Genomic DNA, 14,783 nt, shown 5'->3' with positions numbered 1-14,783 from the left:
CAGGATGGTCTATTGCACCAGCCGGGCATAGCCGTCCAGCCACACGCCGAAGTTGCTCCTGCTCCGCATGGTTGGGGCCAGATTCTACAGCTGGCTCCTGTTACCTCCGCCTGCAGGGATGAAATAAAAACACACTGGCTAAGAACTGCCCCCCCCCGCGCATTCTGCCCCCTTTAACCCCTCCATTGTCGTCACTTCCGCCTCCAGCCCTCTTGTAGTACAGAGGGAATACGTTTCTCCATGGCCTGGGTGGGAAAGGGTTAACACAGTTTCTTGGGCAGTCCTAGCAGCTCCATAGCTAATGACTCTTCTGCAAGGGGGGAAAAACGGTTCCTTTTCTGGCAAAACGAACTCACATCTGCCTTGAATAGAGGCTATTCCTGTCCGTGGGAGGGGGCGGATCGCCAGTCTTAGATCCTTCTGAGCTAGAGATCTGCCAGGACCCACAAAGGGCCAGACCAAATGATTTTGCAGGCCTTAAACAGGCCCCGGGCCTGATGTTCCCCACCCCTGGTGCAAAGGGAATCAACAGTTTTGTGAATGATTTCTTTCTCTCTCTCACTGTGTCTTGTTTTTGGACTGACTTTTTTGTTGTGAGCAGAATTTTATTGTATGGCTTTTAAAAAAATTGCCAAGGTACACTGAGATTGGTGTAGGTACTATTTTGTGATGATCTCGGGCTTCAAGCCAACAAATAGCATCAAACTATTCCTGTCAGGGTATGTGGGATCTTCCAGAATTATAACAGTAAAAGTAGATGGCATGAGGCAGCTTCATGTGTAAACAGGTGCCTTCTTGGAAATAACCCCATACTGTCCCTGGAGTATTCTTGAAGTAAACTGGTGGTTACTTTGTGTACCTCACTGTCTTGGACTGATGGAAAGTTTGTTGCTGGGCTTCCCATATCAAAACCTTATTAAAATTCATATATCATGTTGTAAACCTTCTAATGGATATTTTATGGATTTTAATTGATATTGCGATTGCCTTGCTCTGTTTTTTGTTTTTCCCTGCTGTTTTGCTATGAATTGAAGCTAATGCGATATAAAACACATGCAGTTCATATCTAGAGTGTTTAAAAAGCAAATTTCTAGTAGGAGCATAGCCATTCGCAGGAGCTGTCTGCAAGCCGGGCAATTGCTGAATGTTCACTGGAAAATGACAGTTTCATAATGTATGTGTTTCCTTGGTTTTCTCCCGTGTGATATTGCTGGTTGTGCCATGCAACCCCATTGGTGGAGAGCATTCTGACTTAGCTGAAATCGTTGGGGGTTTGGTTAGGAGAGGAAAACGTCTTGATTTCCGAGGGTGTGTGTATTGGGAAGCATGAGCTAATGCTTCTTCACTGTATGGGGGAAGGGGTAAATTAACTCAAATTTAGTGTTGCTGACCCAGTTTAACATGCCTGCTGTTTTCTTCTGGACAAAATTTTTATTCTCTGTTGGACATTATTCGTAGGTCACATTTTGGATTAAAAAAAAATCATTTGGAGTCTAGATTATTGGTCCTTTTTCTAGTTCTGTGTAAACCTCACAGTACACGGTTCAAAGGCAGACAGATTGGCCTGATCTCCAACTTCTTTTGTAAAGCAGAAACTAAGCAAGTGGATTTTAAGCTAAGTGTGAGCCGTCAGTGTGGTGCTGTGGCAATAAAGGCTAATGCAGTCTTGGGGTGTATCAACAGAGGCATAACATGCAAATCGCAAGATGTCACAGTCCCTCTGTACACCACATTGTTCAGTCCGCACCTAGAGTACTGTGTGCAGTTCTGGAAGTAGGGTTGCCAACTTCCAGGTAGTAGGTGGAGATCTCCCACTAGTACAACTGATCTCCAGCCAATAGAGATCAGCTCACCTGGAGAAAATGGCCTCTTTGGCAATTGTATTCTATGGCATTGAAGTCCCTCCCTTCGCCAAACCCTGCCCTCCTCCGGCTCTGCCTCAAAAACCTCCTGCTGATGGCGAAGGGGGACCCGGCAACGCTATCTGGAGGCCTCACTTCAAAAAGGATGAGGACAGAATAGATTGGGTGCAGAGGAGAGCGATGGGGATTATCAGGGGCCTGGGAGGCCAAGCCCTACGAGGAAAGGCTCACAATAATAGGTATAAATTACGGGCGGAAAGGTACCAGCAGGATATTGTGTGTGTGTGCTGGGGGATTTATAGTAAGAGCAGCTCAGCAGTAGAATAGGCTGCCTAGGGAGGTGGTAATCTCCCCCTCACTGGCAGTCTTCAAGCAGCAGCTGGACCAACACTTGTCAGGGACGCTTTAGGCTGATCCTGCGTTGAGCAGGGGGTTCAACTAGATGGCCTGTATGGCCTCTGACAATTCTAAGCAGCACATATGCTTCTGCAATTAGGATATAGTGTAGAAGAAGAAGAAGAAGAGTTGGTTTTTATACGCTGACTTTCTCTGCCACTTAAGGGAGAATCAAACTGGCTTACAATCACTTTCCCTTCCCCTCCCCACAACAGGCACCCTGTGAGGTGGGTGAGGCTGAGAGCTGTGACTAGCTCAAGGTCACCCAGCTGGCTTCATGTGTAGGAGTGGGGAAACTAATCCAGTTCACCAGATTAGCATCTTCGCTCATGTGGAGGAACGGGGAATCAAACCCGGTTCTCCGGATCAGATTCCACCGCTCCAAACCACTGCTCTTAACCACTACACCACGCTGTATATATTATATTCTCACAATTCGAGTTTTTTTCTTTAAAAAAAACAAACCTAAGCATACATGCAGGTCTTTGAATAGCTATCGCAATCACTGCCGGAGACACCTGTGTTGATATGGATGGAGGAGAAGGCCTTGGCCTCTGTGCCTTTGGTTGCTATGCCCTGTTGTTGGCCCTAACTAGGGCTGCCATTCTGGGATCTCCCTCTGCCGGCGATGCTTCCCCTCCGCCACTCAACTGACCAGCAGGGAAGAAATGGCAGGAAATGGGGAGGGATGTTGGTAGCATCCCGATGCACTGATGTTTCTCTGTGTAAGAAGTTATGTCAGTGCATCGCCAGGGAATGGTGTGAACGTGTGGGGGGTTGCTGGCAAAAATAATAAAAAAAACCCTCTTGCTCCCAAGTCCTGATGTCGTGTCTCTATTCTGGTTAAAATCTGGCCAGAGAAGGGAGCACATATTTTTATTTCTGACAAACTCTCTGGCGTTTGGTTAAAACTCTGTGAGTTAACCATAGGGTTTTGTCCATGTGCCAGAGCATCCCTGGCAATGCCTGACGACACGCTGATGTCACTTCCAAGCTCCAGGAAATGACGTCAGCATGTTGCTGGTGACGCCATTACATCACCAGCGAAAGCTCCCACTTTCAGTAAGCCCCCCTGTTGGTTGCCAGGCCTTGGCAACCAGCAGGGGGACTTACTGTCAGTGGGAGCCTGGCAACCGTAATGGTAACTGGTTGGCCAGTGGAACTCCCTGCCCCATGATGTGGTAGAACTCCCTGCCCCAGGATGTGGTGATGGCTGCCAACTTGGAAGACTTTAAGAGGGGAGTAGACATGTTCATGGAGGAGAGGGGTATTCATGGCTACTAGTAAAAAATTGATACTAGTCATGATGCTTACCTATTATCTCCAGGATCAGAGGAGCATGCCTATTATATTAGGTGCTGTGAAACACAGGCAGGACGGTGCTGCTGCAGTCGTCTTGTTTGGGGGCTTCCTAGAGGCACCTGGTTGGCCACTGTGTGAACAGACTGCTGGACTTGATGGACCTTGTTCTGATCCAGCATGGCTTTTCTTATGTTCAGTGTGTGAGGCAGGATACCAGAGTAGATGGACCACTGATCCGATCCAGCAGGGCTCTTATTGCCTTTTTATGTTAGTTTAGAAGTTAAGATTTTCCATACTGGACCAGACCAAAGGTTCGTCGCGCCCAGCCCTGCATCTGCAACAAATGGTTTGCTGAAAAACCTGTGGAATCTGTGAAGAGATTTTGTCCCCAGCTCCTGATAATCTAAGCTCTGTTTCCAATGAACATGAAGATTTCATTATTAACTGGTCATGGTTAATAACCATTGCCCTATCTATGAGTTTACGTTACCCTTTTGTAAGCTGTCTAGCTGAATGGCTGTCGCTGCTGCTTCCGGCAATGAATTCCATACAGCACAGAACACTGAACTAGAATGCTAAGTTAATTATGCAGTTTGTAAAGAAGCACTCCTTTGGTCTGTTGCCATGGGATGTATTGAAGCTGCATTATGCCAAGTCAGATCATTGGTTATTTTAGTTCAGTGTTCTGTACTGTCATTGGCAAGGTCTTGGGCACAGAAAGGTCTTTTTCCAACACCTGAGAGACTTTCACCGGAGATGGCAGGGGCCAGGACTTTCTGCACATAAAGCAGGTTGTGTACCACTGAGCCATGACATTATGTGATCCTGAGTATCTTGTGTGATCCTGTCTTTAGAGTATCCTGTTTGAATGGACAAAAAAAAACATTCAATTTGGCATCATGTTTCTCACATTGGTCAGCCAGATACTTCTGAGAAGCCCTGAAACTGGGCATGAAGGAACCTCACAATCTGCCTCCCCAGCAGCTGATGTTCAGAGACCCTTAACCCTGGCTTTATTGATATTTGCGTGTATGAACTGCAAATGGATACTAGTCATGATGCATACCTATTCTCTCTAGTATCAGAGGAGCATGTCTATTATATTAGGTGCTGTGGAACACAGGTCATCTTCTGAAGCTGGAGGCTGAGGGATTCAAAACCAATAAAAGGAAACAATTCTTCACATAACACATAGTTAAACTGTGGAACTCCCTGCCCCAGGATGTGGTGATGGCTGCCAATGTGGAAGGCTTTAAGAGGGGAGTGGACTTGTTCATGGAGGAGAGGACTATCCATGGCTGCTGGTAAAAAGGGATACTAGTCATGATGCATACCTATTCTCTCTAGTATCAGAGGAGCATGTCTATTATATTAGGTGCTGTGGAACACAGGTCATCTTCTGAAGCTAGAGGCTGAGGGATTAAAAACCAATAAAAGGAAGCAATTCTTCACATAACACATAGTTAAATTGTGGAACTCCCTGCCCCAGGATGTGGTGATGGCTGCCAACGTGGAAGACTTTAAGAGGGGTGTGGACTTGTTCATGGAGGAGAGGGGTATTCATGGCTACTAGTAAAAAGAGATACTAGTCATGCTGCATACCTATTCTCTCTAGTATCAGAGGAGCATGCCTATTATATTGGGTGCGGTGGAACACAGGCAGGATGGTGCTGCTGCAGTCATCTTGTTTGGGGGCTTCCTGGAGGCACCTGGTTGGCCACTGTGTGAACAGACTGCTGGACTTGACGGTCCTTGGTCTGGTCCAGCAGGGCCTTTCTTATGTTCTAACCATGCAAAGGATACTTACAGGAACTGGGGTGCTTGAGCCTTCACAGTTTCGGCTTGTTGGCTGTTACTCGGTCAGGAACTGGGAGTTGATTTTTCGCCAGTTATTCAGCTGATCTCAAGCAGGTTGCTCCTCTTCATTGGGGTTCTTTGTGTGTATTCAAAGAGTGCAGGACAGTTGTCTGTGTTTCATGCATGTGCATTCTCACACAGCTGAACTCGAGTTCTAGTTTCCCCCTCCCCTACAGACCTGTCATCACTTGCCTAGCATGTCACTTGGCAGCCAATCACATAACTAAAGACCAAGCAAATCAGTCAACTAGTGATTATAAATACTCTTTTTTTTTAAAAAAAGGATGCCTTACCATTTGGTGTTAATGTTTGCATTATCAAGGTTGTTTGGTGCGTGTACATTTTTTCACAGCATGATGGGAGGTGTAACTCCCTCCCACTTCATTTAATTGCCGTGACTGGGGGGGGGGAGGGAATAATCTGTTTCCCTTACTGCGCAGATGCAAAAGCATCTGCAAAGCAAGAAAATGAAACTTCACTGTTCCGAGGAAACAAAATGCCACCACCATTACTACAAGGTTACAACAACTCGCATAGTCTAGCCAAATGACTGTAACATCATGTATTTCAGCATGTGCATAACAAAATCACATACATACTACAATAACCCACCCATGATTACATACATGATAAACATATATAACCTACATCAATTAGAATGTGTGGCTGCCCGCCTACTAATACCATTCCCAAAGTCCATGATTCTCGTACAAAATTTCTCTAATGGTTCAAAACCTATATATGTTGTTAATTCAGTCCAAAATCTCATGAAAATGGTCCACAAACATGCACAAAGGTCAGTCCAAGAACTTGCAACGAGAACATGTATAACAAAGAACAAGCACAAGACAGAAATTTAATCCTCCAGAGGCACTCATGCTATTTCATAAAGATTATTTCTTCAGTTGTTTATGTCCTTTATTCTTCCATGCTGTAAGTTAAAACAATTATAATTTCTTATGAATATTAATATTACAAAATATACACATGCTCATGTTATATAAGCATAATAACTCACCACCATTACTACTGCACAGCTACGAAGCTGTTAGCTGTTCTACTCAGTCAGCAGCGAACCGAACAGAGGCGAGGCTCTGTCCAATGAAGGATGCTCACCTACCAATAGGGGTGCCACCTCCGGGTTGGAAAATACCTGGACATTTTTGGGGCGGAGCCTAAGGAGGGCGGAGTTTGGAGAGGGGAGGGACTTCAATGCCATGGAGTCCATTCAGGGATGATATAGGGCAGCATGGTTCAATTCTAGCATGAACCTTACCCTCTTTTGAAATGGCAAACATGTTGGCTTCCTCCCAGGATTTAGGCGAAGGTTCAGTCCAGTTATACATCTGTTCTTCTCAGATTCTGCTGAAAGTCTGCCTGGACCACATGAGTTGTTATTTTTTTTAAGTTCTTCATTGCTCTTCTTCTTGTAGTAATATTTGTTTCTAACAATTCAGGATTCAGTCTGAGTAAATCTTGGGATTTTAAATTCAACTAGGACATTCTTAATGTTTTATCTGGTAAATCAGATTTATTCAACTATGAATAAATCTATAAACTGTTTATTGGTTTCCTCTGAAGTTCTTGCCCATCCATTATAATTTAACTGAAATAATTAACTTGGTTGTTGTTCATGTTTTTGCATGTATCTTAGGCTCATTTCTGATTTTTTTGTTTAAAATCTCAAAGATTTTTCAGTTCTATAAACTCTTTTCAGTTCCAGTTGTTTTCTACCTTCTTTCAGTTTAATTTAATGTTTCAATTTAATTTCGGTTGTAATATTTGCATGTTATTTTATATGTAGGAAAAAAATCTTCGTATGAAGTCCCTTGATGTGTCTCAAATGATTTTAACATCTTCAGGCTTCAGGCTAATATTAAGAGGCAAGCATTCATCCAGAGTTGGTTTAACCTCTACTAATAGGTCCTCATTATATAATAATGAACGATTTAATTTCCAGTATTGGTAATGTGATCCTTGTGAGAAGTTTGACATAATTGTTGTTGAGCGATGAACAGCGTATGTCATAGGGTCAATAATTTGAGTCCGAATATCATGGAAAGCAAGGGTGCATTGATCCTTGAATAATGATTTATGGGTGAGGAAAGTATAATCTTGTTCTCCTGCGTACAAACATCTTCAGTGGTCTGTTAGATAGAAATAGGTAACTGCCTCAAGAAAACGTTAGGTAAATTTCATGTCATACTACTCCAGCTAGATTGCTCTCATTTTAAATCTAAAATGCTAATGTTATGTGTGTATGTAAAGTGACATCAAGGTATAGCTGACTTATAGCAACCTCGCAGGGTTTTCAGGAGGAGGAGGTTTGCCATTGCCTGGCTCTGCGTGGGCTGAGACAGTTCTAAGAGAACTGTGACGTTTGTATTATTAATTTGCAGTGTTTATTTCAGTATTCATTGTTGCCAGCTCTGGGTTGAGAAATACCTGGAGATTTTTGGGGTGGAGCCTGAGGAGGGCGGGGTTTGGAGAAGGGAGGGACTTCAATGCCAAAGAGTCCAATTGCCAAAGTGGCCATTTTCTATCGGCTAGAGATCAGTTGCAATAGCAGGAGATCTTCAGCTAGTACCTGGAGGTTGGCAACCCTACTGACATGAGAAAAGGAACTGTCATTCATGGCTGTGGAAAAAGCCAAATAAAACTTCTTTTGTTGCTTAAGGCACTAACAACTATATTGCAGGCGAGATAAAATGACAGATGCAAATTTTCTTTCTCCTAGTTGCAAAAGACCTGACCTTAACAAGTAAATGGGCTTGTGTGCCCTTTGAAAAGTCTGCAAGGACTGATGTTTTGGGGCCCATTACCAGGAAGCCCCTGCTCCTTCCCCTACTAGTTTTAAAGAATCCATGGAAGATGGAGTACAGAATAAAGCCTTTCCCAGTGATGTTACTATGTGAGAGGGCTCACACGGGAGTATTTTCTGAGGGTATGCAGACCTTAGACTTGGCAGGGCTTTAAAGGCCCATGTTTTGGGTTGAACCTAGGACTGCCAGGTCACCCACTATGGCCAGAGATCTCAAACCTGCTGCCTGGGTTGCCCTCCAATGCTTGGTAGAGCAGTGGGGGGGGGGGAATGGAAGAGGGAATATGTGGCATTGTGATGCTATGGCAGCACTTTGTCACTGCAACATCACCTCCAGCGTGATCCTGGAAGTGATGTAATTGTGGCAACGTGACTATCTAATATTCCCCCCAAACAGTAGAGTTGGGGGCAGTCTTAAAGCAGGGGTGGGGAACATTAGGCCCGGGGGCCGTTTAAGGCCCCTGAAATCATTTGGTCTGGCTCTTTGTGGGTCCTGGCAGATCTCTAGCTCAGATGGATCTAAGACTGGCAATCCGCCCCCTCCCGCGGACAGGAATAGCCCCTATTCAAGATGGATGTGAGTTTGTTTTGCCGAGAAAAGGAACCGTTTCCCCCCCTTGCAGAAGAGTCATTAGCTATGGAGCTGCTAGGATCGCCCAAGAAACTGTGTTAACCCTTTCCCACCTGGGCCATGGAGAAACGTATTCCCTCTGTACTACAAGAGGGCTGGGGGCGGAAGTGGCGACAATGGAGGGGTTAAAGGGGGCAGGGCTAGAATGTGAGGGAGGGGGAGTTCTTAGCCAGTGAGTCCTCATTTCATCCCTGCAGGCGGAGGTAACAGGAGCCGGCTGTAGAATCCGGCCCCAACCATGCGGAGAAGGAGCAACTCCAGCATGTGGCTGGACGGCTATGCCCGGCTGGTGCAACAGACCATCCTGTGCCACCAGGTGGCCAAGTGCGCCACTGGTTGGATGCCTGCCCGCTTGCCCATGCAGGGAGGGGTCATCTGCAGCAGCTGCCTGCTTGGGGCTTGCTTGGCTAATTTTTAAGTTGATAGTTTTGTATGGCCCGCGAATGATGTTATAAATATCCAAATGGCCCTTGGCGGAAAAAAGTTTCCCCACCTCTGTCTTAAAGCATCATGATTGCAGCGCTTCCAAGGTCGTTCTGGAAGTGCTGTTATAGTGACAGAATGCAACATATTTACATGTCCCCTCCCTTGCCTGCCTCCTGCCACTTGCCAGTGCTTGGCGAGCAACCCCAGTGGGGCCTAGAAACTGATGAGCCCCGGGGATGCCATTTGGGGTGGCATCTGCTTGGGAAGACACACGGACAGGTGTGCCTTCTTTTTTATGGCGAAATGTCAGTATTGTAAAACTGCACTTAACGTACTTGATTAAGGTGTCTAGGGGCAAAAGTAATTGTGACCCTGGAATTCTGTACACGGGGACAAAATTCTTTTCTTTCCCAGGGTTCAAAGCCACCAAAGGAGGGGGAGGGATTTCCTATTAGGAAAATGGCATGGCTGAAGAGTTAACCCCCCCACACCACACACACAGTATTGCAACCCTGATCAAGATCAGCTCCCCCTCCACAACTGAATTAAATGTTGGGAATTGCAGTTGTTGACTGCAGCATTGCCTGTTATCGGGGCCAACTTTATTTTCCGCGCGTGTTTTTCAGTTCAGTACTTGTGCCTTACCAGCTGCCTTATGGAGCGCTTGTGCCCCTCGACCGGCCCTGAAGCCTGGTTTTTTACACACTGGTAAACGCCCACTCATCCTTATCGTTCCAGCACTCTGCCCTCAATGACTCGCGACAGGAGTGACTCAACTTGTGGGCGCCGGAATATCATTTGCGATGAAGCGATTGGTGAAGTTCTGCCTCGTTCCGTTTCAGGCGTCTTCCTGGGCTTGGATGTGAGGGCAGCGCCTTCCAGCCGACAGTTTATGCGCCAGCCCCAGTGTTTTGAGGAGCCCCGTGGCGCAGAGTTATAAGCTGCAGTACTGCAGTCGAAGCTCTGCTCACGACCTGAGTTCAATCCCAACGAAAGTTGGTTTCAGGTAGCCGGCTCAAGGCTGACTCAGCCTTCCATCCTTCCGAGGTCGGTAAAAATGAGTTCCCGGCTTGCTGGGGGTAAAGGGAAGACGACTGGGGAAGGTACTGGCTAACCACCCCGTCAACCAAGTCTGCCTAGTAAACGTCGGGATGTGACGTCACCCCATGGGTCAGGAACGACTTGGTGCTTGCACAGGGGACCTGTACCTTTACCTTTTTACCCAGTGTTCTGGCACAAACAGAATTCACATGTCCCGAGCCAAAACTGTCATCCGTCTGCTGAAGTATAAAAGAGGGGTGTGAACGTGCTCCTTTCCCCTTCACATAGGCTTTCCTATGGAGCAGTGGTTCTCAAACTAGGGCCATATGGCCCCCCGGGCCCCCCCAGGATATTCCAAGGGGGCCACAGGTGAAAATTGCGTAAATGGGGGGCCGCGGCACGAGACTAGGGGGCCACAGAGGGAAGTGAGAAGTGAAGAAAACAGAAACACAAGAACACCTAACACATGACTTCCTTCATTGCACTTCTATGCATCATTTGCAACTGTAGATTGCTGTAATTTTGTGCAACGGTGGTAGAGGCTTTGTTCTCCCTTGTATGTGAACATTGTGGTTTATTCGCGTGTTGTATTCTCTTTTTGCGGGGTATTTTTTTTGTAAATTTCAGTTTCCCAATAAGAACTGCATGTGTGCGTTTTGCATGGCTGTTTACGCTTCTTTGTTCCTTGGCTATTTACAAACGAAACATTTAAACAGCGGTAGGCCAGGGGGCCATGGTTGGAAAAAGGTTGAGAACCACTGCTCTAGAGGATGGTGCTGAGTTGTTTTCTGTTGCCCCAGAAGGTCAAACCAGAACCAGTGGGTTGAAATGAAATCAAAAGAGTTTCCGTCTAGACATTAGGAAGAATTTTCTAACAGAGCGGTTCATTGGAACAGGCTTCCTCGGGAGGTGGTAAGCGCTCCTTCCCTGGAGGTTTTTAAGCAGAGGCTAGATGGCCATCTGTCAGCAATGCTGATTCTATGACCTTAGGCAGATCATGAGAGGGACGCCACCTTCTGGGCGTGGAGTAGGGGTCACAGGGTGTGTGTGGGGGGAGGTAGTTTGGAATTTCCTGCATTGTGCAGGGGGTTGGACTAGATGACCCTGGCGGTCCCTTCCAACTCCATGATTCTATGATTCAAAATTACCTTTGTCAAAACCCATCTTCCACCATTTCCAGACCCTTAACCTTTGCACTGTTAAAAAGAATAGGCTGTTACGAACTTTCCCAGATTTGCTCAAACTTTTTTCTTGTGTAGGATTTGCAGGTCTCAGGCTTGACTTTTTCAATTCAGGTTTTGGTACTCATGGGCTGAACACTGAAGTCGGATGGTCATCAACTGGTCCGTACATTTGATGGCTTCTTGTAAGAAATCTTGGGATAACCTCTTTTTTCTCTTTTGCCATCAAGTCACAACTGACCATATGGCTACCCTGTAGGGTTTTCAAGGCAAGAGACGTTCGGAGGTGGTTTGCCATTGCCTGCCTCCGCATCACACCCCTGGTATTCCTTGGAGGTCTCCCATCCAAATACTTGCCAAGGTCGGGGCTGAGAATGTGTGACTGATGCAAGTTTCCATGGCAGAGTGGGGATTCGAACCTGGGTTTCCCAGATCCTAGTCTGACACCTTAACCACCGTGCTGGCTCTACACACAGATAAACTGGAGATCGCGGGCAAATAATTTGGCATTAACTAAGTACGTTTTGCATGGATCACATAGTTAATTTCCATCTTCTTACAATTTTTGTATGTGGTGAATAATGAGTGTATCTTTTCAAAGGTGACATAGGCCCCACTGTGGCCTCCCCAGGGTTGCTAACTCCAGGCTGGTTAATTCCTGGGGATTACAGCCTGGGGAAGGCAAATTTTGGGGAGGAGAGGGACCACAGTGTGGCATAATGCCTAAGAATCCACCCTCTGAAGCAGCCATTTTCTCCAGGGGAACTGATCTCTGTCTTCTGGAGATAAGTGGTAATTCCAGGAGAGCTCCAGGCCTCACCTGTAGGTTGGCAACCACATGCTCCTCTCAGATGAGCCTAGGGCCTCAAGGCAGGTCCTGGGGCACCTAGGCAGCTGCTGAAGAACTGAATGGCAGGTAGGGTATCCTGAAATGCCTGCCGCTGTAGCTCAGGTGTGAGGTGGATGGAGTTGTAAATGGTCCCCTCTAGGTTACCAACCTCCAGGTACTAGCTGGAGATCTCCTGCTTTTACAACTGATCTCCATCCAATGGAAATCAGTTTGCTTGAAGAAAATGGCTGCTTTGGCAATTGGACTCTATGGCATTGAAGTCCCTCCCCTCCCCAAACTCTGCCCTCCTCAGACTCCCCCCGCCAAAAAAACCCTCCCGCCAGTGGCGAAGAGGGACCTGGCAACCCTACCTGGTGGACACCTGAATGAGTCGTGGGGTGTGGCTTCCCTGAGTCCGGGGGGTGGGGGAGGCTTGAGTCTGGGCTTCTTGCCCCCTCCCGACAAAAACTACATGTTTATGACCACAAGGAATTCCACAGGGCCTGCCAGATACAGCTATTCTGCCAGACTTACGGTTGAAGGCAGCTACAATTTACCATCAGCTCTGGCCTCCCCTCCCACCTCCCTTATTTTCAGTAATGGTATGGGGGTTCTGACTACTCGCAAATCCTGCTGGAGCGCATATTTCTTCAATTGGCGCCATCTGAATTTTTGAATTGTAAATTGTGAATTATGCATCATGATTTATGTACTATGGTTGTTTTATAGGGCCTGTTTTTTTTAACGTGACTGGAATTATTTTAATGTCCTTTTATTGCTCTTTATTGTATTTTACTGTATTTATGCTGTTGATTGTGTTGTGAGCTGCGTTGAGCCCGGCTTTGCTGGGGAGGGGGGATATAAGAACAAAAATAAATACATAAAATACATACATGACATTCACACATTCACAGATACCATGTGGTACAATACCTAGTGGTTAGTGGAGGTACAGCCATGAGTGAAACTGTTCAGCTCTACCTTTTGACAGTAGCAGGCGCCCAGCTCAGGGTTTGCCACGCTAGCAACCTGGTCAGTAAATAAGAAGGGAGCGTGAGAATTATATCAATGTCTGTGGAACTCTTGTTGTAGCCTTTAAATGTGGAGGTGTGTGTATTTTAAACACATTTTGTGACATTAGCGCACATACCCCCTTTCTTAAAAACATGCTCTTGTGAATGTAACATGAGCATTTGACTATATGGGGGGTTGTTAACTTGCTTTTATGGAAACAGGCATTTTTAAGGAAGTCTGAAGGATAGGAAGTTGGGGTAAGGGACAGGAAGCCTGTGCTATGAAGAGGTTTCCAATTCTGACAAGCAGAATCTCCCCTTACAGTCTTCTAATGAATGTAGGAAGGTGCTTTAAGTCAGACCAGTGGTCCACCTACCTTGGGGTTCTCCCCTCTTGGCTGGCAGTGGCTCTCTAAGGGCATGGCCAGAGAAAGGTCTTGCCCCTTTAGCTGCAGGTGCCAGGGATCTTCCAGCCTTGCAAATTCTAGCATGCTGTGATGCGTCTTGTAAAGCCTGAGCCATTGAAATGAAAACTAGGGTTGTCATCCAGAATGCTGGCGAGTTCAAACTGCATGCTTGTGGCTGCATGGTAGACTGAAAGCAGGCCTGTGTGGTCCCTGGCAGGAAACAGCTGGGCTTGAAGCTAGGACTTTCTTCTCATAAAGTATGTGTTTGACTAATGCTGCCGCAGTTGTCTTGCTTGTTGGCTTCCTGGAGGCACCTGGTTGGCCACCGTGTGAACAGACTGCTAGACTTGATGGGACTTGGTCTGGTCCAGCATGGCTTTTCTTATGTTCTGACTACTAAGCCACAGACTTTCCCCTGTACTTTTATGAACATTATGCCAGAATCTTGGCTCATCTATCTCAGCATTGCTCACACTGACTGGCAGAAGTTCCCCAAGATCTCAGACAGAGAGGGTCTTTCATAGAATCATAGAGTTGGAAGGGACCACCAGTTTCATCAAGTCCAACCCCCTGCACAATGCAGGAAATTTACAACTACCTCCCCCCCCCCACACACCCCTAGTGACCAGAAGATGGCCAAGATGCCCTCCCTCTCATCATCTGCCTAAGGTCACAGAATCAGCATTTCTGACAGATGGCCGTCTAACCTCTTCTTAAAAACCTCCAGGGAAGGAGAGCTCACTACCTCCCGAGGAAGCCTGTTCCACTGAGGAACTGCTCTGTCAGAAAATTCTTCCTAATGTCTAGATGGAAACTCTTTTGATTTAATTTTCTAGGACCTCCGACCTGAGATCCTTCAACTTGTTGTGCTAGGGTCTGAACTTGGGACCTCAGGCATCTAAGGAGCATGCTGCACCATTGAGCCACTGCCTTGAGAGCTGCACATAAGCTGTTTGTTCTCCACAGTTTAGCCCCATGCTGACTGTTCTGCCTTGTTGTGTGTCTGCATGGAGATGA

General features: G+C 46.4%; 2 protein-coding genes across 3 annotated transcripts in view; one reads left to right on the top strand and one right to left on the bottom strand.

The window, feature by feature from the left end:
• CHCHD10 (coiled-coil-helix-coiled-coil-helix domain containing 10) overlaps positions 1-7,494 on the bottom strand; it is a 123,437-nt gene extending 115,943 nt beyond the window's left edge. Inside the window, exon 1 of the mRNA XM_056859787.1 lies at positions 7,491-7,494. The gene's annotated coding sequence lies outside the window, so the exon portion shown is untranslated. The remainder of the gene's footprint in view (positions 1-7,490) is intronic.
• KSR2 (kinase suppressor of ras 2) overlaps positions 1-14,783 on the top strand; it is a 251,485-nt gene that overhangs the window by 9,429 nt on the left and 227,273 nt on the right. The window lies entirely within an intron of this gene.

Source organism: Euleptes europaea, chromosome 13 (assembly GCF_029931775.1).
Source record: "Euleptes europaea isolate rEulEur1 chromosome 13, rEulEur1.hap1, whole genome shotgun sequence".
In the NCBI taxonomy this organism is placed as follows: domain Eukaryota; kingdom Metazoa; phylum Chordata; class Lepidosauria; order Squamata; family Sphaerodactylidae; genus Euleptes; species Euleptes europaea.
Note: the sequence above shows the minus strand (reverse complement) of the source record. Positions and strands in the feature narration are given on the sequence as shown.